A 13,891-nucleotide genomic window follows, 5' to 3' on the forward strand; every position below is an offset into this window, starting at 1 on the left:
CTGAGACGTAGGATGCTCTGTCTAGCTGGGAACTTGCTAGGGCCTGCATGCATATGACAAAACCAGCATTCGTGCATAACTGGTGGCTGTGTATACTGCTATTTCCCCACTTTAAAAGCAATTTGGGGTCCCCAGCCTGTCTAGCAGCCACTGCCCTGCAGCCTCCGGGGTCCAGGAGGAGCACGGCTGAGGCCCGTGGACCCTGAGCTTCCAGCGCCAACCTGACACAACATGGAGCTGCTGCCGAAACCAGATTATGGGGGCTTTTTATGCTCCCAGCTCCTCCCTGCAGAATCCTGCAGCTCCGCTCTTGCCCTGGTGCCCTTCAATGTGAAACTGGCTCAGGCTGGTTGAGGACTCAGTCTCTGAGAAAACAATTGGACTGATGTGAATGCAGTTTTGGAAAAACATGTGGATGGTGTATCCTTTAACATTTCACCACCACAGCAGGTGGCCAGTGAACTAGATGAGGCACCAGCAGAGGCAAGCCCCTCTCCTGGGCCCCCAGACTGACCTTGCAGAGCCCCAAGGGGTAAAAGCCAGGCCCCCGCCATGGGGGACTGAGAAAAAAAAAAGGCAGCTGGGAAGCTGTTATCAAAAGATATACTCTGACTAAAAGATGGCTTATGACAATCATTGGTAAAGGAGACTAAAATTTGGATGACAAAGCATATAACATCCGGGAACTGGAAAATTCTGCTGAAAACGCACAGAACTCTCCTCTTCATTTAACAATAGAACTATTTACCCAACAGGAACTCCATACCACTCATGCCACAAGTCACGCTGGAAAAGCACAGGGCATTGTCACATGCTTGAGAGCAACGCCCTATCGCGGTAGCAGAAGAGGGGTGTTCCTTCTCTTGGATATTTGTGTGTGTGACAAACACAACACATGGCGTTTCACAAGAGGATTTTCTATGGAAGAACCAAGCTATAAAGGTGAGAGATGAAATATTTGTGTCATTGCTAGCCCAGGACGCTGGCACTTAAAGCATGCTAGGTCCTTCCACAAAGTGTTCTTGTGAAAGCATTTCCTGCTTTTCTTCAAGTTGCTCTGGAGGACTACTTAAAGAAAATTCAACAAATGAATTTTTATATATTCCACCCATCTTTACAGCAGACGGATGCTTCCCGTTACTTCCATTATCTGTGTATATTCAGTCATGAGGAAGAAGAACTTAATTTCATGGCATTGGGGAAAAAAAGCAGTTTGGCTAGAAGAAAACAGAGTAATATGTTTGTGACCTTGCAGCAGGCCAAGAATTTTTTTTAAAACAGGACTTCTAAGGGCGCCTGGGTGGCTCAGTCGGTTGGGCATCTGCTTTCGGCTCCGGTCGTGGTCCCAGGGTCCTGGGATTGAGCCCCGCATCGGGCTCCCTGCTCAGCGGGGAGCCTGCTTCTCTCTCTCCCTCTGCTGCTCCCCCTCCTCGTGCTCTCTCTCACTCGCTCAAATAAATGAATAGAATCTTAATAAAATGAAATAAAATAAAATAAAGAGGACTTCTATTCACCAGAAGATACCCTTGAGACGTAAAAAGGCAGTCCATAGAATGGGGTAAGATCTTTTCAATGTGTGTAACAAAAAACTCATAGCAAGAATTTATAAAGAACTCTTACAAATCAATGAGAGAGACAACCTAATAGAGAAATGAGCACAGTCCTTAATTGACATTTTGCCAGATATGGCAATGGCCAATAAACATATAAAAAGGTGCTCAGCTTTATTAGTCATGAGGGAAATGCAAATTAAAACCATAATGCACTGGGGCACCTGGGAATTTTGGGTTGATTTAACAATGAATGACTTTTGAGATAGATGATTCTTTTTTTTTTTTTTAAAGATTTTATTTATTCATTTGAGACACAGAGATACAGAGAGAGAGAGAGAGCATGAACAGTGGGAGAGGCAGAGGGAGAGGGAGAAGCAGACTCCTGGCTGAGCCAGGAGCCCGATGTGGGGCTCGATTCCAGGACCCTGGGATCATGACCTGAGCTGAAGGCAGACGCTTAACCATCTGAGCCACCCAGGCGCCCCGAGATAGATGATTCTTAATAAGAATAGAGTAGCAGGGGCACCTGGGTGGCTCGGTTGGTTAGACATCTGCCTTCGGCTCAGGTCGTGATCCCAGGGTCTTGGGATTGAGCCCAATTGGGCTCCCTGCTCAGCGGGGAGCTTGCTTCTCCCTCTCCCTCTGTCTGCTGCTCCCCATGCTTGTACTCTCTCTCTGTGTCTCTCAAATAAATAAATAAAATCTAAAAAAAAAAAAAAGAATAGAGTAGCAGTTATGATTGTGCCTCAATTAAAATTTTGGCAGTACTACTTACTAGCTCTCTGATGTTGAGCCCGTTATCTAACCTTCCACACAACAGTTTCCATATATGTGGAATGGAAATAATGGTACCTTTCTCCCAGGGTAGTTATGAGAATTACATGAATTAATATTTGAAAAGCATTAGAATGGTGCTCAATGCATAGTTTGATATTTGGGTTTCTTAATCATGTAACACCTAAAATTAAGTAAAAGTAGTCTCTGATCATGGATATGTAGAGAAAATAATATACTTTATACAAAATTTTATTTCATCCTTTTAAAACTCCTATTTTGTATTTAAATGTGCTTCTTTAAATGACAACTAATCTGCGTATATAATTTATAAATTGTGGGGGTTGCTGTGAAATTATTTTTTGTGCTGGATCACAACAATTTGACGACTGCTGTTCCAGATTAAGAATCGGTCTATAAAACTGAAACAGATATTGTATAGGAATAAGTTATGTAGAGAGCATCACTGTTCTTTCATTGTGATTAGTATTCTGGAGATATTAATGTGTCTTGTACATTTTTAAGGGTGTGTTCTGGAGAATCTACACAGAGCCTCTCTAAGGGGAAACCTGATGTACCACGTGATCGCTGTCAATTACCTCTATTGCATAATAAAAGGGTTAACCACTTGAAAAAGAAAAGAAACCATAATGCAATATCACTACACATCGGCCAGAATGGTTCAAATGAAAAAGTGCTGGCAAGTATGCAGAGCAACTAGAACGCTCATGCACTTCTGTTGGGAGTATAAATTGGTATAATCACGGAAAAACTGCTTGGTGGTATCTGCTGGAGCTGAATAAACACATGCTCTTCTCATTCTAGGTGGGTAGGCAACGGAAAAATGTCCACATGTCTACCAAAAGACATGTATTACCATGCTCATAGCAGCACCTGTCATAATAGTCCCGAATTGGAAACTACCCAATTGCCCATCAACAGAAGAATGGAAAACCGTGGTACGTTCATACAATGAAATACTATATAGCAATACGAATAATCTACAGGCATACGAGCAATATGGATGAATCTCATAAACACAATGCTGAGCAAAAGAAGTCAGATACAGAAGACTACATAGGTATGATTGCATTCATGTGAAGTACAAAGCAGGCAAAATTAATCTGTGTTTTCAGAAGTCAGAAATACCCTCCGGAGGAAGATGACTAGGGACTGGGAGGAATACATAAGGGGATTATGGAGCTGGAAATGTTCTATTTCTTGATCTGGGCATTGATTACCAGAGTCCTATATGTATACTATATTTTAAATAATTTAAAAGTTAAAATAATAATTTGCATGTATAAAATCAAGAATCTTAAAAATTTATCTTTTGTCTCAGTAATTTCACCTCTAGGATCTATGAAATCAATATCATTTTTATAGCTTGTTAATGTAACCTCTTATCTACTAGGAACTGTGCTAGGTGCTTTACGTACATTAACCCACTTGCTTTTGTGAATCACATTTTTCCCATTTCATCTTCTAATTATTATTGCTAACATATAAATTAGCTATTTTTGTTTATGTATTTATTTTTTATAAGGCCACTTGACTAAGTTATTTTAATTCCAATAGCTCCTTTGGCTAATTCCCTAGGGTTTTCTAAGTAAACACTGTATCATCATCAAATAGTAATAATTCTGTCTCTTCCTTTACAAAACTTGCCTTATTGAATTGATTGGACCCTCCCAAATAAAAAAATAAATCTTTTAAAATTCCACATATGAGTGAAATCATATGGTATTTGTCTTTCTCTGATTTATTTTGCTTAACATAATACTCTCTAGCTCCACCCACGTTGTTGCAAATGGCCAGATTTCATTCTTTTTGATGGCTGAGTAATATTCCATTGTATATATATAATCCACAACTTCTTTATGGACATTTGGGCTCCTTCCATTATTTGACTATTGTTTTGTTTTGTTTTTTAAGATTTTATTTATTTATTTGAGAGAGAGAGAGAGACTGAGAGAGAGAGCACATGAGAGGGGGGAGGGTCGGGAGTGTCAGAGGGAGAAGGAGACTCCCTGCTGAGCAGGGAGCCCGATGCGGGACTCGATGCAGGGACTCCAGGATCATGACCTGAGCCGAAGGCAGTCGCTTAACCAACTGAGCCACCCAGGCGCCCTATTTGACTATTGTTGATAATGCTCCTATAAATATCAGGGTGTAGGTGCCCCTTTGAATCAGTATTTTTGTATCTTTTGGGTTAATACCTAGTAGTGCTATTGCTGGGTCATAGGGTAGCTCTATTTTCAACTTTTTGAGGAAACTCCATACTGTTTTTCAGACTGGCTGCACCAGTAATATCAACATGTACAGTTACTAGTCACCATTTATAAGGAAAATACAGCATTGTTGAATTAATACATTAGCCATTATTTATATAATATTGATATTTTTTCCTATCTGAACTTGGGACATAGGGGAAGCTACAATAATTTCAATATCATAATCAAAGCATAAGTTTCTAGTATGTTTAGTTGTCCTTTTATTTTTCTATTTTTTTAAAGATTTATTTCAGAAAGAGCACACGAGGCGGGGTGGAGGGGCAGAGAGAGGGAGAGAAAAGAATCACAAGCAGACTCATTGCTGAGCACAGGGCCCAATGCAGGGTTCGATCTCAGGACTCTGAGATCATGACCTGAGCCAAAATCAAGAGTCGGACACCTAACCAACTGAGCCACCCAGGTGCTCCTTTTTTAGAATTTTAAAAATATATCCACATGTTTAGATTTTTTTCCAGTTTTAGTATATTATGGTCAAAGAACATGCCCTATAAGAATTCTACTTTTTGCTTCTCATCACAAGAAGAAAATGTAACTATGTATGCTGATGGATGTTAACTGGACTATTGCAATGATCATTTTTCAATATATACAAAGATCAAATCATTAAGTTGTACACCTAAAATTAATATAATGTTATATGTCAATTATACCTCAAAAAATGAAAAAAATAATTCCACCTTTTGGAATTTAGTAATATTTGGTTTTTTGCCAGTTTTTCTCAATGTCCTATAGACATTTAAAAACAATGTGTAAGATACAAAGCTTTAAATTTACTTGTGTAGAAAATGATTCTAAATCTATTACATTCACATTATTAATATTATTCAAGATGTTCCTATTATTTACTTTTTCTGCACTGATAAAATATTCCCAGATAAATTTTAATTTACCTTACTATAATTATAGCTTTTTCTTTTCCCTTATAATTTTTCCAATTTTTGCTTTATATTTATATATTTTTTTGTTGTTAGTTGTGTGATGGTTCATGATTTCCATCTTCTTTGTGATTTGAACCTTGTATTATTAAAAATATTCACCTTTGTTCTATTTAATTTTTTTGCCTTGGGTTCTGTCAGATGTTAACTTGTTCTTTTTGTTTACATTCTCTTGGTATATCTTTGATATACCATTTTTTTACTGTCATCGTTTTGATATCATTTTATTTTTTAATTTCTTTGAGTATAGCTGACCCACAATGTTACATTAGTTTCAGGTGTACAACATAGAGATTCAACTTCTCTATATGTTATGCTAGGCTCACCACAGTGTAGCTACCATCTGTCACCATACACCACTATTACAATATCATTGACTATATCCCCTATGCTGTACCTTCTATTCCCATAACTTACTCCATAACTGGAAGCCTGTATCTTCCACTCCCTTTCAACCCATTTCTCCCATCGCCCACCCCCTTCCCTCCAGCAACCTTCAGTTTGTTCTCTGTATTTAGAGATCTAATTCTGCTTTTTGTTTATTCATTTGTTTTGTTTTTTAGATTCCACATATGGGTGAAATCATATGGTATTTGCTTTTCCCTGTATTATTTCATTTAGCATAATACCCTCTAGGTCCATCCATGTTATTGTGAGTGGCAGTATCTCATCCTTTTTATGGTTGCATAATATTCTATTCCATATGCATACATATGGGATATATATGTACATATATGTGTGTGTATATATGTACATCCCACATCTTTATTCATATATCTATCAATAGACACTTAGGCTTGGCTATTGTAAATAATGCTGCAATAAATATAAGGGTGCATATATATTTTCAAATTAGTGTTCTCATTTTCTTTGGGTAAATACCCAGTAGTGGAATTATTGGATCATATGGTATTTCTATTTTTAAAAATTTTAGGAACCTCCATACTGTTTTCCACAGTGGCTATACCAATTTATATTACCACCAATTGTGCACGAGGGTTCCTTTTTCTTCAGATCCTTTCCAACACTTGTTATTTCTTTTCTTTTTGATTTTAGCCATTCTGACAGGTGTAAGGTGATATCTCACTGTGGTTTTGATTTGCATTTCCCTGATGATGAGTGATGCTGAACACCTTTTCATGTGTCTGTTGGAAATCTGCATGTCTTCTTTAGAAAAATGTCTATTCAAGTCCTCTAACCATTTTTATCTTCTCCCATTCAATAGGTTGCCTTTTGTTTTGTTGATGCTTTCCTTCACCATGCAGCTTTTTATTTTGATGTAGTCCCAATAGTTTCTTTTTGCTTTTGTATCCCTTGCCTTAGGAGACACATCTAGGAAAATGTTGCAATGGCCAACATCAAAGAGATTACTGCCTATGTTCTCTTCTAAGGGTTTTATGGTTTCAGTCTCACATTTAAGCCTTTAACCCATTTTGAGCTTATTTTTGTGTAGGGTGTTAGAAAGTGGTCCAGTTTCATTCTTTTGCTTGTGGCTGTCCAGATTTCCCAGCACCATTTATTGCAGACAGTCTTTTCCCCCATTATATATTTTTGCTTAATTTGTCATAGATTAATTTGGTATCATTTTAATATTTTTTTAAAAGATTTTATTTATTTGTGTGTGTGTCTGTGTGTGTGAGAGAGAGAGAGAGCGAGAGCGAGAGAGAGCATGAGCAGGTGGGAGGGGCAGAGGGAGAAGCAGACTTCCCACCGAGCAGGGAGCCTGATGTGGGACTTGATCCCAGGATCCTGGGATCATGACCTGAGCCAAAGGCAGATGCTTAACCAACTGAGCCACCCAGGTGTCCGGTATCATTTTAAATGTCTCTTATCAACAACATTTAGACTGTTCTTTGCTTAATCTGAGAGTCTTTGTCTTTGATTAGTGGAATTTAACCTATTTACATACAGTGTGATAATTTAGACAGACTGGACTTAGTCCTATCCTCTTATTCTTTTTATTTTCTGTTAAATACATATTCTTGTTTCCTCCTATTTCCCTCTTATTTTGCCAGAATGATCCAGTTTCCTTTGGTCCTTCTCTTTTTCTGTAATGATGTGGAAGTCATGTATGCTGTTTCTGTCTTGCTAGATCTTACTCATCAATTCTATTACACATATTTAAAGTTAATTTCAACACACTAACAGTAGCAATGAAAGGATAATACTAATGTTGAAAAGGAGTGATGAAACGAGCATTTTCACACATTATTGGTGAGAATGTGAATTTTTATCCCATGTTTCCAAGTATTTATAGAGAGTGGGTGGGGAAAGTAGCCCTGATTATATAGCTTAATCCAGGAAGGGCCTAGGGCTGTGATCAAACTCATCCAAGGCACAAAACTGAAAAATGAAATTTCCAAGTGAAAAACAAGGTATTAATGGTGGGAAAGTATAAAAACAGATGCTGGCATGGCAAACAATATCCTCTATAATGGTCATTGTAGTACTGCTTATAAGTAAGAAAATTTGGAAGCAACCTAAATGTGCATTAATGGGGAACTGGTTAATTAATTATGGAACTTTCACACTATTCCCCTCTGTCATCTTGGGAAAGTTATTTAACCCCTCAATTCTGATTTTCTTATCTATAAAATGGGAATAATAAGAGCATCTATATCAATCATAAAGTTTATTATGAGACTTAAATAAACATGTAGAGCCCTTAAAATGGTGTCTGGCACATGATAAGTACATAGTATATGGTAGCTACCATTATTAATATTATTCAGATTTTAAAAATAGAATATTGTAAGGAGTGGGGTGAGGGGAAATTGGATGAAGGTGGTCAAAAGGCACAAACTTCCAGTTTTAAGATAAATCCTGGGGATGCAATGTACAACATGATGACTATAGCTAACACTGCTGTATGATATATGAAAGTCATTAAGGGAGTAGATCCTAAGAGTTCTAATCACAAGGAAAAAATTATATACATATGAGATGATCATGTTAACTAAACTTATTGTGGTAATCATTGCATGATATATGTAAATTAAGTCATTATGCTGTACAACCTAAACTTACAGAGTGTTGTATGTCAATTATACCGCTATAAAATCGGGGAAAACCTGAGTATTAGCTTATACATAAAGTTGTTTTTTTTATATAATTTTTTAAAAGATTTTATTTATTTATTTGACAGAGAGATAGAGAGAAAGAACAAGGATACAGAGTGGCAGGCAGAGGCAGAGTGAGAAGAAGGCTCCCCACTGAGCGGGGAGCCAGAGGCGGGGCTTGATCCCAGGACCCTGGGATCATGACCTGAGCCGAAGGCAGCCGCTTAACCGACTGAGCCACCCAGGTGCCCCATAAAGTTGTTTTTTTTTTTTTTTTTTTTTTTTAAAGATTGTATTTATTTGACAGAGAGAGAGACAGCAAGAGCAGGAACACAAGGAGGGGGAGTGGGAGAGGGAGAAGCAGGCTTCCCGCCGAGTGGGGAGCCGGATGCCGGGCTCGATCCCAGGACCCCGGGATCATGACCTGATCATGACCAATATCCTATTCTTGCTCTTGAGGAACAGCACTTCACCTCTCTAGTTCTCAGGTCTCTTAGCTCAAATGAGAAGTAAACTAGATAACTTCTAAGATCTTATCTAGGTCTAAACTTCTATGCCTCTCAGAATTTCCTCCTAGACCTCTGTACCCCTTTGGGGTGGGGCAAAGAGGTTGGTTTGTTATTGTTTTAACTCAAGCAAAAGTTTACAATAGAGGATTAAGTAGTTCTCAAACATACATTACAAACAACATATATATAATTTTTTCATTTTTAAAAAGATTTTATTTGAGAGAAAGAGAGAGAGCATGAGTGGGGGGCAGAGGCAGAGGGAGAGGGAGAAGCTGACTTCCAGCTGAGCAGGGAGCCTGGTGCAGGGCGTAATCTCAGGACCCTGAGATCATGACCCAAGCCAAAGTCGATGCTTAACTGACTGAGCCAACCAGGCACCCCTATATATTTCCTGCAAATAGCATATATTGATTTGAGTTCAGTAGTGTACTGTTTCTCCCTAAACCTTTGTTAGAAGTTGAACCTATCTCTATGGAATTTCATGAATGCTTGATCTACTCATGATTGTGTGAGGCCAGGAGCAGAATATTCAAACCATTGAATTTTGACCAACTGCCTAATGTGGTAATAACCCTGTCAGGTCCCTATGGAAGAGACATGCTGAGGATAATCCAGGCCAAGGAACACTACAGCTGGGGCCTTGATCCAGATCTTGAATGAATACTCTATACAGGCAAGCTAGGCATTACTACCCAGGTGCCACAGGGACTCCTGCCTAGCCTGCATATGCATCGTGCTCCTCCCTTTCTTCTGGACACCTCCTGACTCATCTCCGCATTTCTCTCTCAAGTGGGAGGAAGCCCCAGGGCATTTTCTGTGCCATCCACAGGGCAGAAAAATTCTAAGAAGGATAATCAATCCCGATATAGAAAAAAATCTAAGAGAAATTTAAGAGAAGATCCAAAAGGCACTCCCAACAGAAGACATTTTAACTGTGCTCTTACGACAAAGAAGTCTACCCGTAGAATTGGTGAAATTGGACATTTTGGAAACCTGAATCACAGCAATATACCAGTAATGTTTTCTGAAGTCAAATGTTAGTAGATGGCCAAAGAACAGAAATGTTGACGGTATCTGTGCTCTAGGTTTCTTGGAGGCTATATCATGGCTATTAGTCAAGGAAGGAAAATAAGACACGGAGGACCTAAGCAGGAGGAGAATGGTAAGAAGGCAAGGAAATGAGTGATAAATCTTTTAGAACCGATTGGGGAATTCCAGTGGGCGAAGGGGGTAAATTATTTTCCATAAGGGACTTACATAATCAGTTTAAGGTTTCATCAATGCCCCACTCCCTGAAGGGAGCTGCAGATTACATCCGTGGGTTTGGCTAGCATGAGCATTTATAACCACTGAGGCTCTAGGCAGAAGGCTTAAGAGATCAGACTGGAGCCAAGATAATCCTAATCCAGAGCAGCCATCAGGTTGCCTGGAGCAGGATGTAGTTTAAGCAAAAGAGATTCCCACTGAAAGGGCCTTGAACACCACACAACGGTCTTACCTTTAGAAACGAGCCCTTTTTTGGTCTAAAAATCCCAACATCAGAGGCTTGATGGGCCACTCTTGCTGCTTGGGACCCTGGATAGGATTGCTGATATTTTCCCATGAGAGATAAAAGCTTAAAGTAGGCAAAAGCCTTAATCAAACGATGGTAAAGGGGAAACTAACATCTTTATCAGTATTCCTCTTCATACACTATTGATTCTAGACCAATAGAATTCTTACCTCCCCGATATTACTCCAGATTCTTCAGAGATCTCTGCCTACGTTCGGTGCCGTTTCATTCTATTCATTCAAAATTATTCATTAAATATCTCTGCACCAGACACCGTTCTAGGGCCTGCTGGATCCTAAACCAAACAAGTTAGATGAAGTTCTCCTTCAAATTTGTAGTCCTCCTTCATGGACTGCTTTTTGTCTACACACTGATATTCTGTCTTTAAAATCTTAATACAAATACTCCCTCATTCATGCATTCTTGTGAAAAATTCTGGTTGAACACTTAACTGTGTGCAGAGTCCTGGCTCAGGCAGTAAGGATTCGACTGTGAAAAAGACACCATTCACTCAGCATGTGGTCTGTGGTAGACACGAACAAGAAGCTAAAGTGAGGGTGCCATAAAGAAGTACCCAAAAGGAGGTAATGTCTAAGTGCTTCTCAAAGTTTCTCATAGCACATACAGGAGATTGCTCTTGGCTGGAGGTGACCGGCTAGAATGTCTAGCTGTCCCAGGCTCTGCCTGGCCAACCTAAGGACTGAGAGGATCACTGTCTCAGCACACTTGTACCCCATTCACAGCATAATTGTTGGTCTGGTCTAGGCTAAGGCCTGAAGGATAAGTAGATGCTAAATTGGAGAACACATATTCAGAGCCCTGTAGGTGTTCATTTAACGAGTCTTTATTGAGCATCTACTATGTGCCAGACACTGTGCCTGGGGTTAGGAATACAACAGTGAACACAGAACCTGTGCTTAAGGAGATTTTACTCTAGTGTGGAAGACAGACAAATGGGCAAGCAATTACAATACTATGACATAAGTGGTCTACTGGAGGTAAAATCAAAGGGTTATAAGACTTTACCCAGGTCTGAGAAGTCAGAGATTTACAGGGTGGTAAAATAAATGTTAAAACCTTCAAGTAGGTGGACTGGGAGTGGGAGGTAGGAAAGGCATTCCAAGGAGAAGAGTATGGTAAAAGTGAGATAATCATGACACATCTCCTTTTGCTATCCCCATAAACCCTACGCTCAATACAGATTCCTCACTATCTAAAAGTAGAGCATTCCTATGACACCCTTCATAAATCAAAATAGTGTAAAGCAAAGGTGAAGCAATTACCATTCATTTATATGGAAAATTTTTGAGCATTCCCAGACCCAAAAAACAACCTCTCTTAGGCTTTTCTGATACCTTAGGACACATCTTGCTAATGCATGCACAAAATAAACTGAGATGAAACACAGATGTTCACAGACACAGTTTAAAGCTATGGCAGCTGAGGATGGTTCCCAGGGAAGGAGCTTGACGAGGCCACTCTTGCTGCTTGGGACGCGCACTGCCTGTATAATGGCTGGCTGCAAGACAAATGCTGAACAACACTATTTTCATTTGATTGATTGATTGATTGATTATTTATTTATTTATTTGAAAAACAAAAATCCTCCAGATTTCTTTAGGTTAGTGAAAACAGGTACTGATGTAGCCTTTTGTAAAAGGGAGTGGCTTAATGACGACTTTCAAAAACCTATATGCCATCTTTTTTCACTCCTCTGTGCTTTGCCCGTGCTCCCCTTCCCTGCTTGGCTAACTCATGCTTTAGGAGCCAGCTCACAGTCACCTCCTTTGTGAAAGACTTCCCCAGGCAAAATGAGTCATTCCCTCCTCTCTGCTTCTATAGTGATGACTGAATGAACTAAAAATCTGGACACGTTGTCTGATATGTCTTTTTTTGATACGTAAACTAATTTTATAAGAAGCTATAGATATGAAATTAAATCGTTTTATTCATTTAACAAGCTCTTTAATAAAAAGAAAAATTAAGAAAACAACCAAATATCATATACTATACTATCTGTGTCATTATTCTTGTTATTCATCTGTTAAAATTGATGGCAATGTTGAATTGAATATATACTAATTTAAAGAATCCATATTGTTAAATAACTGTTTAGGGGTGCCTGGGTGGCTCAGTCGTTAAGCGTCTGCCTTCGGCTCAGGTCATGATCCCAGGGTCCTGGGATCAAGCCCCGCATCAGGCTCCCTCCTCTGCGGGAAAACTGCTTCTCTCTCTCCCACTCCCCCTGCTTGTGTTCCCTCTCTCGCTGTGTCTCTCTGTCAAATAAATAAAAATCTTTTTAAAAAAATAACTGTTTAATTTACTTTTGCTACTATCTCTATGCTGGTCTCTAAATATTTATATGGATTACAATGTATTTTTTTTTAAGATCGTATTTATTTATTTGAGAGAGAGACAGAGATAGCAACAGAGAGAATGAGCGGAGAGGAGAGGGAGAAGCAGGCTCCCGGCTGAGCATGGAGCCATGGTGGGGCTGGATCCCAGGACCCCAGGATCATGACCTGAGCTGAAGGCAGATGCTTAACTAACTGAGCCACCCAGGAGCCCCTTATGTTTTTTGTGTCTTTTTTTTTTTTTAACTTTTAATAGTTGTTCATTACTTTTATGATTGTCTACTAGAGTGGTGAGAGAGGATAATTGGAATAATATGTTTGAAATATTCTCTCAACAAAAATCTTTGTATTTTCATTAGTAATTTTTACAGTCTCTTTATTCAGAATCCAGCTCCTTCATTTTGTAACTTAAGTAAATGACTCCTCTCCCTTGGTACACGCTGAATATCACATAAAGGGGTGCCCTGGCACATGCTCAGTCCTGAAATCACACTTTGACCTACTGTTCCTGTAGCAATCCCTCTGCTTCCGGATACCCACTATTTCCTGGATCTGCAGTCCTCTTCCTTCCCCATTGCTCTAGTTCACGCTTTCATTATCTTCCACCCCCAATAAACAAGGGCTCCCTAACTGGTTTATCCATCCAACTATTCGACGTGAGATTTGTAAAATGCAAGCCTTTGGGATGATTTTCACTTGCCCAGCCCACGGAATGAAGTGCTGACTCTGGGGCTTGCTATGTAAGCCCCTGAAGGGGCCTGTCTTATTGCCGGGTATTCTCCATCTTGCACCCTAAGTCTAAGCAATGTCTTAATGCTCGCAGTAAGTATATACCCCAGTTCGTGTAGTTTTGTTTTGGGG

The 13,891-nt window shown here is 39.3% G+C and overlaps 1 pseudogene; it reads left to right on the top strand.

The window, feature by feature from the left end:
- The first annotated feature begins 231 nt into the window (after positions 1-231).
- Positions 232-1,170, top strand: LOC123862309 (NADH dehydrogenase (ubiquinone) complex I, assembly factor 6-like; annotated as a pseudogene).
- The last annotated feature ends 12,721 nt before the right edge of the window (positions 1,171-13,891 follow it).

The sequence above is a fragment of the Mirounga angustirostris genome, unplaced genomic scaffold (genome assembly GCF_029215605.1).
Source record: "Mirounga angustirostris isolate CCGP_5_RB_7025 unplaced genomic scaffold, mMirAng1.0.hap1 SCAF_9, whole genome shotgun sequence".
Classification (NCBI taxonomy): domain Eukaryota; kingdom Metazoa; phylum Chordata; class Mammalia; order Carnivora; family Phocidae; genus Mirounga; species Mirounga angustirostris.